Here is a 12,412-nt window from a genome sequence, read left to right on the forward strand (position 1 = left end):
TTACCCTTGGTTGAGTTTGCCTACAACAACAGTTACCAAACCAGTATTGGCATGGCACCTTTTGAGGCGTTGTATGGCTAACCTTGCAGATCTCCAGTTTGTTGGACCGAGGTAGGTGATACAGTCGCCTTGGGTCCCGATATTGTCATTGAGACTACAGAGAAGATCAAGTTGATTCGGCAGCGGTTGGCAATAGCTCAGAGCAGGCAGAAGAGTTACGCTGACAAGAGAAAGAGATCCTTATCTTTTGAGGTAGGGGACCACGTCTTTTTCAAGATTTCTCCACAGAAGGGACTTCTGAGATTTCAGCAGAAGGGCAAGTTGTCTCCTAGGATCATTGGACCATTTCAGATTTTAGAGCGCATCGGTGAAGTTGCTTATCGTTTGGTATTTGTGCCAGACATGGATAGGGTTCACTACGTCTTTCATGTATCTATATTGAAGAAATATGAGCCGGATCCGTCGCATGTTTTACGGTGGACAGAAGTTGTTGATGAGGACGTGACCTACGAGGAAGGTCCAGTCTAGATTCTTGATTCACGGGAACAGGTCTTGCGGACCAAGACCATTCCATTGGTTAAGGTCTTGTGGAGACATCACGCCTTTGAGGAGGCTACCTGAGAGCTTAAATAGGAGGTTCGCTCTCGGTATCCCCATTTGTTCTCTCTTTCAGGTACGACTCGATTTCAGGGACGAAATCCTTTTAAGGAGGGTAGGTTGTAATGACCCGGTCTTTTTTCTCCTTTTCCATTTTCGGTGATTTTCTTTTTTCGTTTTTTTCTTATTTTGTCTTTTACTCGTTTATCAGTTTTCCTTGCTTAACCTCACTTCGGGTGTTCGGATTTGATTCCGGTTTTGCATGCATTTATGATACTTGATTTCCTTGACATTAGTATTTTCACTTTTGTTGAAAAGCATGCTAGTTGCTTTTATTTTTCATAAAGGGCATCAATGCATACTTCAGTGTAATTATTCATAACTTTTGGGGTTTTAGTGTAATTATGCAAAATAATTATTTTTCGTTTGAGGGACCTTTTTGCAATTTATTTTGGAAGATATTTTGAAAAAGGATCATTTTGCAATTTTTGAAAAATGTGACAATTATGACATTCTCATGGTGCCACTTACTGGTAATTGGGTGAAGAGACTTGGTTACCATAGTTTCTTGACAATTGGAAGGTGGAGAGTCATCCATTTGTTAGCTTAGGATTAGTGCACATGTAACCATTGATTGTTGACAAGTGTAAGCTTAAGATTAAGTCTTGGAAGAGGCATTGGATTTGTGACAAGTGTAAGGCCATGATGTAGTCTTGCATTGTGTGTGTGTGAGAGCTACCGCAAGAGCACATAGTGAGTGGAGGATCTCTAGCCCTTTCACTCACCATTTTTACACATTACCTTCTTCATTTCATTATCTCATATGAACCCTAACAAATCCACCATTGGAGGAAAGCTTAGTTCATAGCTTACCCTTTTAATTTGGCTCACTTCCATACACCTTAGACTAAAAACCTTGGGACAGAAAAGTTTCCTCTCATTCTCCTCTTCAAGAACCCTCAACTTATTTTCCATTTTGTGCTTGGTAGCTTGGATTATAGAGATACAATTCTCTATTGAGGTAGGGGTGGTAGTATGTTTATATTCTAAGTGTTTTATAATCCTTGGAGTTTAATATATATTATGTACATGCTTTTAATATGATAGTTTTGCATATTATAGGAAACCCTCACTTCTTGACATATGGTTTATTGGATTAAGCATGTATGTTATGTATAAACCATGTGTAGAGGATTATAAGATTTAGTAGTATGTAAATCCTAGAAATTTCACATGTGTTAGTAATATGGAACACTTATAGAATTATTGATGTTATACGCAATCTTTATTGATATGAATTGTTATATTTGTTGTTACAATGATTCTATGTCCTTGTGAATTACTAATTGTAATTATTTGGAAGCTTATTGCTATAATGTTGATATTTAGTATATGAAGCTTATTGTTGAGGCGTGACCTAAGTTGTTATGTTAATGGTATTTTATTATGCATACTACCATAATGAGGAATTGTCATTAGACATGCCATTCAAGATTTGGAACCCTAAGACATGGTTTGTATGGTTTCAAAATACTTGTGCATGGAAGGTGGTTTGTATGCCTTATTATATATATAAGTTTTGAACTTGATATATATTTTTGAATCTCTTAGGACATTGTTACATGTGACATGGCTAAAGTTCGGCTTTAGTGCGGGAGCTATAAGTTCTCCCCAATTGAGATAGTGTGCACTAAGTGGTCTTTCCAGTGGGTTAATGCTCGGAAAAACCATTTTGTTCTCGGCGGAAATCCGAGGCGTGATGTCCAAGTCTTCCAGTACTTGTTTTCACATTAAATTTCAAGTTGGCAACCAATGCTTCATTGTAGCTTGAAATTCTTGTTATTGGCGAATTGATGTTGTTAAGTATATTGATGTTGATTTGTATTGCTAAAGAATCATTCAAGTTAGCTTAAAATGATCCCTTAGAACACCTTGAATATAGACGTTAAGTGGAATGCTCCCTTGTATTCGTCTATATTGATCTTGCAATGATATTGAAACTTTAAGGCATATGCATATGCTTCTCCTACGAGTAACTTGATTACTCACCCTATTGGTTTGGATTGTTTTTTAGGTAAAGAGACCATGTTCATGGATGCTCATCATCCTTAGAAGCTTTTGAGCTAGTTGAAGCATTTTTGTATATTAGCATGCACTTGTTTAGCATGTTTTATCTTTTGGATGTAATACTTTTGCATACCATGGATATATGGTATTCTAGAAGCTAAGATGGCTTCCTTCATGTAATGTGTATCTAAGTACTCTTTTTGATACTTGTTTTGTATGTATAACATGAGGCCAAGACCCATTAACATGAAAGGTTGCAAGTATATTTCTTTAAAACTCAAGTGTTGTCATTGTAGCTTATTTGTGAGAAATGGAGGCTTTGTATGCTAAAACTTGTTAATGGAATGTAAAGAGGCTTTAGACCATGTTGGTACATCTATTTTATCATATTGCATGTACTTGCATACTCACTTTGGCAAACAATACCTTCCTTGATGAAACAGAAACCTAAAGTTACATATTTTTTAGTTTTGACCCTATTCTGTACCAGGGGAATTTCGGATATTTCGCAATGCGTTTTTTTCATTTTTCAACACTAGTCACGTAGAAAGCTCAATTTTGAGGGGGGTTCTTTTTTGTTTTTTTTACAGAAAATGTCATCTTGGCCCTCAAAATCTCATTTTTTGCTGAAAAACCCCTATTGCCAGTTCTTTTGTCGACCATTCTGTTTTTTTGCATCTAACCATTTAGATGGGGCTATCTAAATGTTTAGATGTGTTTGGGTAGTGGGTTGGACGTGATTTTTAGCCTTCTAACCGGTTGAAAAGCTTCCTAAACGGTTAGATGACCTAAGGTTGACTATTTTGACCATTTTGCCCCTGTTTCTTCCGTTAACCATATCTTCTTCATCCGGACTCCGAATCAAGTGATTCTTTAGTCTAAATTCATTAATTTTTTGTTTGTTTTCCAAGGTATGCTCAGTAACACACACTTTTATGTTAGAGATGACCATTTTACCCCTAGGTCCCTTTTTGTCCATTTTTTAAGCGTCACTTCCGCACTTGGTTTCTTTTGCTTTCGTGACCTCATTGAGGATCATATTAGTGTCTTAGAAACGTGTTGTACCGCTAGGGACTATTGTTTTAGCTTTTGCTCCACATTTCAGATCCGTTATCAGGTCAACTTTCGGTTCATCACTAACGCACCGGGTTAAAAACTTGGGTCGTCACACCACATCCCAAGGATGTTCCTTCAAACTCTAATCCACCAAATTCCAAATGAGTTGAAGGTGAAGTCACTTCTTCATCTGCTCCAAATCTTGAGACAGCTTATGAGCCAAAAGCGCCTTATCTTTAACGTCTCAAGGAAAGCTCCTACTTTAGTAAGCAAGGGGAGAAAATTCAAGATATGATGGAGGTTTTTAAACAGGTTAAAATCAATCTTCCTCTCCTTGATACTATTAAGAAAATTCCTACCTACTCAAAATTTCTAAAGGACTTGTGCACTCAAAAGAAAAAAATTAAGAAGCCAAGTTCCTAAGAAAATTTGTCTCACCGAATAAGTCAATGCTATACTTCAGCACAACACTCCTCTTAAAGTTAAAGATCTTGGTGCTCCTATCTTGCATCATTAGAAATAATGTGATAGAGCGAGCCCTTCTTGATCTGGGAGTGAGTGTGAATCTCATTCCTTACTCGATGTATGAGAACATAGGTTTGGGAGATCTGAAATTTACGTCGGTTGTTCTATATCTTGCTGACCGTTCTGTTAGACAGCCGCGAGGTATTGTTGAAGATATACTTATAAAAAGGGACGAGTTCTATTTTTCAGTCAATTTCTTAGTTCTTGTTACAGAACCGGTTCACGATTCCAAAAAGTATATTCTAGTTATTCTTGGGTGTTCTTTCCTTACCACAGTGAATGCTTGCATTAACTATAGGACTGGCACCATGAACTTCTCTTTTGGGAATATGAAAGTCAAGCTAAACATCTTCAATGTTATTCATCATCCCCATGATGAGAGTGAATGCTTCTTCATTGATGTTATCGATGAGTTGGTTGAGGAATCATGTAATATCCCTAGTTTTTAAAAGGTTAAAATTGGGAATTTAATTTTTCTTGTTATTGATTAATTGTTTTAATTATGTGATTTAGTTTTTTTTTTTTGTTTTCTTAATTGATAAATTGTGTGTATTTAAATTAATATTGTCTAATTGTGTATTTAGTTAATTATTTATTGAATTGAAATTGTTTATGTGTTTTGAGTGATTTATTTATTTATAGTTATTTATTTGTTTTCCTTTATTTGTTTTATGTGTAATCATTTAATTAGGTATTTAATTCGACTTACAGATATATCTATAGGGATGTAATTTTTTAGTCAGTTATTTATTACTGTGTTGCGTATGTTTCAAGTTTAGGGTTTTAGTTATGTAATTAGGGTAGCCGACGGATAAGTAGGCTGGGATTAGGATTAAGGATTAGGGTTTTGCATGAGTCTATATATATAGGACAGTTGGTGTTTGCAAGGGTTTGGAGAAACCCTATTCCTGTAAGATAATCTGGAGAGGGAAACTAGAGAAGAGAGAAACAGAGAGGTTCGAGGGGAAAAAACACAGAGAGGTTTCAGCTATGGACTGAAGGTGTATCGCAGAGGAAGGAAGAGGTTGATTGGGAGATAGAACTAGAGCAGTAGGAGAGTTGCCGATAGTCTACAGTTCGTTAGAGAATTTAGCAACGACGTTGAAAGGTTTCAAACCGAAACCTAAAGGCAAGTTTCAGTCTATCTCTTTCCTATAAACTTGTGTTCTGTGCATTCTATATAGTCTCCAGGATGTTAATTGAACTTTAAAATGGAATATTGATGCATGTTATCTGACCTTAAATTGTTCGTTTGTTTGTTAACTGAAACTTTAGTTCTTGCAAAAACTGTTCTGTTATACCGTAAGTTTTGGGTCAATTAAATCACACAAGTTTATAAAGGGTTTCTAGGAATTTACAAACATAAATAGAACTCTAAGAATGCTACAAGGTTTGGAATACAACACTGGACTTCACCGGAAGCACAGACGGTAACCGGACGAAGCAGAGATGAAGCAATGGAGCAGAGGCGGCTCCCTCAAAAGAAAGAGCCGGCTCTAGGGAGTTTAGAGCCGGCTCCCAACCCTTTTGAGCCGGCTCCATGATAAAAAAAAGAGCCTAGTCTTTTATTTTTGAGCAGGCTCTCTCCGTTTGCGCATTCTAATTTTTTTTTTTTATTAGTTTACGGTTGGAAGTTTGGGCTGTACCGATTAATTTTGGGACTTTATTGGGGGGTTTAATAATTAAATTTAGGGGTAACCAAGGCCTCTAGTTGGACAAGTTACCCCGGTTTATGAATGGAATCAACAGTGCACAATTTAATAACTTTGCATGTTGTTAACGGTTGGAAGGAGATTAATTGCTTAACTTTAATTCGGCGACTTAATGGAGTATGATATAATTTTAAATCATGTTTTAGATGCACAGTAGGGTCTTTTATTTAATAGTGTGGACCTGTGCATGCTTTGGACTTTAGTTGCTAAACTACTCTTTATAATTCTGTAGTTTCCATGGTTTGAACTAAATTGTACTTTAGATTTTAATTGCAGAAATATTACACATTATTCTGCAATTAACCAGATTATGGTTTTGAACTGGATGATGGTTTTGGATTTTAATTGTTGTAATAATCATACATTATTCTGTAATTAACTGGATTTTAGTTTCGAACTTAAATTGCTGAAATACTATATAATACATGGATTTAAGCTTGGATTTTAATTGCTGTAATATTAAGCACTATTCTGCAATTATTTGAATTATGGATTGGACTTAAATTTCTGAACTAACACTTAGGTTCTGTCAACCATAGGGATGTTGGCCTAGATTTAACTGAAGAATTAATTAAATATTTTCTGTCAATTACATGGATGTTGGTCTAGATTATTAATTGACGAACAATCAGGCATTGTTTTATCAATTACATGGATTTTATTGTGGATTGTTAGTTGATGAATTGTTAAATTATGTATTTATCAACTATATGGATTATGTGGACTTAATTTGATGTACTGCTTAAAATGTTGTATCATTTACGGATCATTTGCATTTATGCACCGGTATGGGACGGTGGCATATGGAGGGACGGATTAGGTCACAACGCTAATTCCTACCCATTCATACGTAAGGAATGGATTAATTAAAATAGTTAAATCCTACATGGATGCATGTCCTGTCAACTAAAAGAGGTGAAAGACATGTCAACTAAAACAGTTGAAAGACATAACGGATGTTTTCTTTACTTTTCAGTATTAGGAAGGAATTTATATATATACTTATGGTACCGTGGTACGAGCTTGAGTCTCCTGATCACAGTTAGGGTGCGTATATCGCATGGAGGGATAACTGGACCTAATAACGTTAACTGCTAGGTCTGGGTGTGCATGACGACGCTACGGTGTTTTGCATATTACCTTCTACTCAGGTGTGACGACTATAGGTTAGTGAGTATCCTATAGTGTGTATATATATATAATATATATATGGACTATGTTTAGATATTACTGAGCTATCTAGGATATATTTGCGTATCGGGTTTATGTACGGATTGTAGTAGATTGGAACTTGCATGTGGGCCTAACCCACTCTTATTTTTTAGGTGTTCGTCAGTACCAGGCTTAGAGCTTGATCGTGTTGATGCAAATACATACACTCACTCTTCCGACTACATAGGATTTTCTTTCTTATCTTAGTTTTGGATTTTATTTTTGTAAACGTTTTACCAGTTGGAATTATTAGAGGTCCACTAGATGGATTCCACAGTTGTACGGATTTGAAGAATTTAAATGATATTAATTTATTATTTAAAGTTTGAGGATTTTTATTTTAGATTTCTTTCAGCGTATTTTTAATTTATTCTTAATTCAGTTTTTATTCCTGCTTGTTTATATATTGATTGTTTCATATCACTTGGATCTGTACTCGGACTTGATCACCCGTGGCTTTAAAATCAAGGGGTATCATGGTTGGTATCAGAGTGCTCCAAGTTCTAGTGTCATTAGGAGTGTCTTTCTTTAGAAGTCTTCCGCGTTGCGTCTCTTAAAAACTTAAAGCCATTTTAGGATTCGTTGTACTCTTTTACGGTTCGTTAGGAGGAGCAGCTGATGTCAATTATATTTCATAATTATGAAATGGTTGACACTAGGAGGAGGATAGGGTCCAAGGCGACAGCGATACAAACCCAAAGGAGTAAAGGAGTACGTTATCAAGTTCTTTATTAGAAGCAGAACTTGGGATAGAGGGTTTAGTTTCGGTTGGCGCTATCTTTTAGAAGTATAAGTTAAGGAAGGATTTAGGAGTGTGTTTTAGGTCACCACATAAAGGGACCAACACGATTTCAGTTGTTCTCATGAAAGAGACAAATGAGGATTAGGAGTCCGAAGAGGATTCTAGTGGAGGAGATTTCAACATACCCAAGAAAGAAGGTATTGAATCTTAAAAATCAAGGATCGTGCGATGGTGATTTTGTTCGCTAATAGTCTAGAGAACGATACTTGTAGAGTTGGTAGGGATCAATCTGCATATAGTTAAATTTTTGTGTTACCGTAAAAGAGGTATTTAATGAGGACTCTTCAGGGGTTCAGGATCGGATGAAGTTCTTAGCGAAATGCAGCCATGATTTTATATCATGTTCCGAGGAGTATGGGGATTAGGTTGTGATAGTCTAAGTTTCTTTCTTAAGCCACATGAGACGGTTTGCATTCCATATATAAGGAGGATGAAGGTCAAGCCTTTGGAATTTGCTGAGGCAAATGGATTTGGTTTTGAGCTATGGTTTGAGCTTATGTTTCGAGGTTGGTTGATTACCTCCGAAACTGGGAAAGGAGATTGTGAACCAATCAGGTAAAGTTGATTTCTAAAAGAGATTTTCTTTGTAAGGAGGAACAATGTTTTACGTAGATTTTATTGTATTTTATTGTGTGTGCATTATGTGTTTCCTTTTTGTTAATTATTCAGGATCGGGAATATGGTTTAGTTAGGGACACAAGTGAGTGATCAGTTAACTACCATTTTAGATGAATAGCGTTCATTATGCTAGGATTTTTGGGGCATGTGGACATAGGATTTGGTAAGTATATCTAACTTTAGCCAATCTGATGAACCTAGACATGCATAGTTATAGTATGTTTTTAGGATGGGATAAGTAAACTAGCTATTCGATTCAAATGATATAGATTCATTGGATAAACTGTAACGTCATGATGGTTTATCAGAGGAACTGACTTGGCTGAATATTTTCTCAAAAATTTTAAACAGGTGTTCCCAAGTCAGCAGGAGGATTTTGTACTGGTTTAAGCACTTGTTTGAACGACACTGACTGAGGATAGTAGACGGATTAACTGTTTATCAGACTATCTTTAATCGGGAAGCTGATTCACGAGGGCATGTTGTTAGGAGGAGTTGTCAGAATTACATCTCAAGGGGGGAAGCAAGTCACTTCATTTGCACAAATAATATAGAATTTTTAGTCACAGTTCGCAACAAATAGTTGTTGCTCGGGAATTGTTGACTGTTTGGGAGATGGGAGGATGCCATAATCTTGTGAAGTGCGACAATAAGTCTATTAGACACTTACTTGTATTAGAAAAGTAGGATGTCAAAGACTAGAAGATGAGACCGAACATCTAATGATGGAAGCTAGTGTTACCAGACTAGCAATACTCTCATTAGAGAAATTGGAAGGAGGATGTAAGGACTGAGGTTCACAACTCTTAGTTCTTTATTGGTCTTGGAGGAAACATGATGCTTTGCAAAAGAAGCAGATGTTTGGAAGGCCGGTAGGAGGAGGGATATAGTGGTTTGTCTCAAAGTCTGATATCTAGTGGATAATCTAGATGGACCGTCAGAGATCATTAGATCCTTGCAGCCACTTCTCATACTAGAGCGAGACTGAAGGAGTAGTTTCGACGAATTTAGATGAGAGATTGTTGATTCTACACAAGGGTCAGGATTCTGGTTGACTGATACAATTAAATCAGCTTTACGTTGTCTATTTTGGAACTGGTAAGATATCAGTTCCTACGAATAGCACGGATCGCAAGACGGCTTAGATGGATAGCTGTGATTATTCACGCTTTGCATTAAGTTGCATCTAGTATAGGTAATAGGGAGGAGGATGATTTTATTAACCGCTATGGTAATTGAGCCTTTGGTGGTTATTTTGAGGTCAATTAAGTTTTAGCATGTAGAAATAATAACACTTGCTATTACCAGGGAAATGGAGGCGGTCAACTTGGAATATTTAGGCTGACGCCATAGGAGGGAATACCTTATGCAGATGAGTTTAGGGTACTGAAGGAGGATTGGTAGTTGTTTTTCAAATTCTAGGAAAGTCGGAGTGACTGAGATGTAAAAAATTCATGTATTTTACGGTGCAGTCAAATGGATAGGAGTTATAGCACGACTTCACAGGTTCGTCTTGGTGAGCCGGTATGGATAGAGACATGTATATCACTGTCTCCAAGTGTCACCTGTTAACAAGGTGGAAAATTGATACTTGGATATCATTGGAGGTTTTAGTTACTTCCTATATCAACATGGAAGTAGAACCGATCAAGAGAGGATGGTTGGTAGGAAGTACTGACATTGGTTGGAATTTTACTTCCATCTGGATTAGGAGTCGTGGATCAAACAAGTTCGATTGTGGACATCACTATTAGTGGTGTTTGTTTTGGCATGTTCTGTCAGTTCTACATTGCACTGATACCGGAGTTGTTGTATGTGGTTATCTCTTATAGGAGTTAAACACTGCTATGTCAACGGCGTTTTGAAGGTGTTCGAGTAACAACTATGCTTCGCATCTCTAGACAGGAAATCGAATCACGATATAACATCCTTAGGATATATATCCTAGGTTGGCATGGGTAATTGGAAGCGTTACTTAGTTTTCGGTTATTGTCTGTGCTATTGTTGGCACAAGGAGGTTAATACGACAAGTTTGGGATTTTAGATAGTAAGTGGGCAGACCTCTCACTCGTTGGTCGGGCATGGAAGCGAGGTTATATAGTAAGACCTTGTCTTTCTTTAAGGATACATCGGAGAAAAATATTCTCTTTTGTAATGATTGCGCGAGGGTTGGAAACGGTAGTCAGATTTTGAAGATGGTCGAACTCGTACCTAAGAGTTTTATCAGGAAATGGTTATTTGGGAGGACTTCCGTATAGGAAGCACTGTGTTGTGGAGGAAGGTCAGTTTTACGTATCACACTGACTCGTCCAGGATGTTGTTTCTCACTTCAGGCTATAGCCTATTATTTAGCGTTACAAATTCGTTAGACCTGTATGCATAAGATTTTTCTGCGTCTGTTCTGCGGAACTTGGAGGACTAGAGCTCGATACCCTTCACTAAATATTGGGTAAGATTAGATTGTTGATAGATACAACCTAGGCGTTGTACATTAATGCTATTCCTAATACATAGAAATCTTGTATATAGTTAGATGTGTTGGAATTTGGTGGAGCTCCTATAAAAAGGCTGTGCCACACGAAAACGGAAATGAATTTTAAAAAGACATTAATTCAGAGTTTCTTGAATTCCGAGGACGGAATTCCTTTTGTTAGGGGGGAAGAATGTAATACCCCTAGTTTTTAAAAGGTTAAAATTGGGAATTTAATTTTGCTTTTTATTGATTAATTGATTTCATTATGTGATTTAGTTTTTTTTGTTTTCTTAATTGATAAATTGTGTGTATTTAAATTAATAGTGTCTAATTGTGTATTTAGCTAATTATTTATTGAATTGAAATTGTTTATGTGTTTTGAGTGATTTATTTATTTATAGTTATTTATTTGTTTTCCTTTATTTGTTTTACGTGTAATTATTTAATTAGGTATTTAATTGGACTTACAGATATATCTATAGGGATGTAATTGTTTAGTCGGTTATTTATTATTGTGTTGCGTATGTTTTAAGTTTAGGGTTTTAGTTACGTAATTAGGGTAGCCGACGAATAAGTAGCCTGGGATTAGGATTAGGGATTAGGGTTTTGCATGAGTCTATATATACAGGACAGTTGGTGTTTGTAAGGGTTTGGAGAAACCCTATTCCTGCAAGATAATCTGGAGAGGGAAAATAGAGAAGAGAGAAACAGAGAGGTTCGAGAGGAAAAAACACAAAGAGGTTTTAGCTATGGATTGAAGGTGTATCACATAGGAAGGAAGAGGTTGATCAGGAGATAAAAGTGGAGCAGTAGGAGAGTTACCGGTAGTCTATAGTTCGTCGGAGAATTTAGCAACGGCGTTGAAAGGTTTCAAACCGAAACCTAAAGGAAAGTTTTAGTCTATCTCTTTCCTATAAACTTGTGCTCTGTGCATTCTATGTAGTCTCCAGAATGTTAATTGAACTTTAAAATGGAATATTGATGCATGTTATCTGACCTTAAATTGTTTATTTTTTTGTTAACTGAAACTTTGGTTCTTGCATAAACTATTCTGTTATGCCTTAAGTTTTGGGTCAATTAAATCACACAAGTTTATGAAGGGTTTCTAGGAATTTAGGAACATAAATAGAACACTAAGAATGCTACAAGGTTTGGGATACAACACTGGACTTCGCCGGAAGCACAGACGAAACCGAACGAAGCAGAGACGAAGCAATGGAGCAGAGGCGGCTCCCTCAAAAGAAAGAGCCGGCTCTAGGGAGTTTAGAGCAGGCTCCCAACCCTTTTGAGCTGGCTCCAATAGGTATGGAGCCAGCTCCATGATAAGAAAAGAGCCTGCTCTTTTATTTT

Source organism: Cornus florida, unplaced genomic scaffold (genome assembly GCF_030987335.1).
Source record: "Cornus florida cultivar Cherokee Brave unplaced genomic scaffold, ASM3098733v1 CherokeeBrave_3.0.0_Hap2_Chr09, whole genome shotgun sequence".
Taxonomy (NCBI): domain Eukaryota; kingdom Viridiplantae; phylum Streptophyta; class Magnoliopsida; order Cornales; family Cornaceae; genus Cornus; species Cornus florida.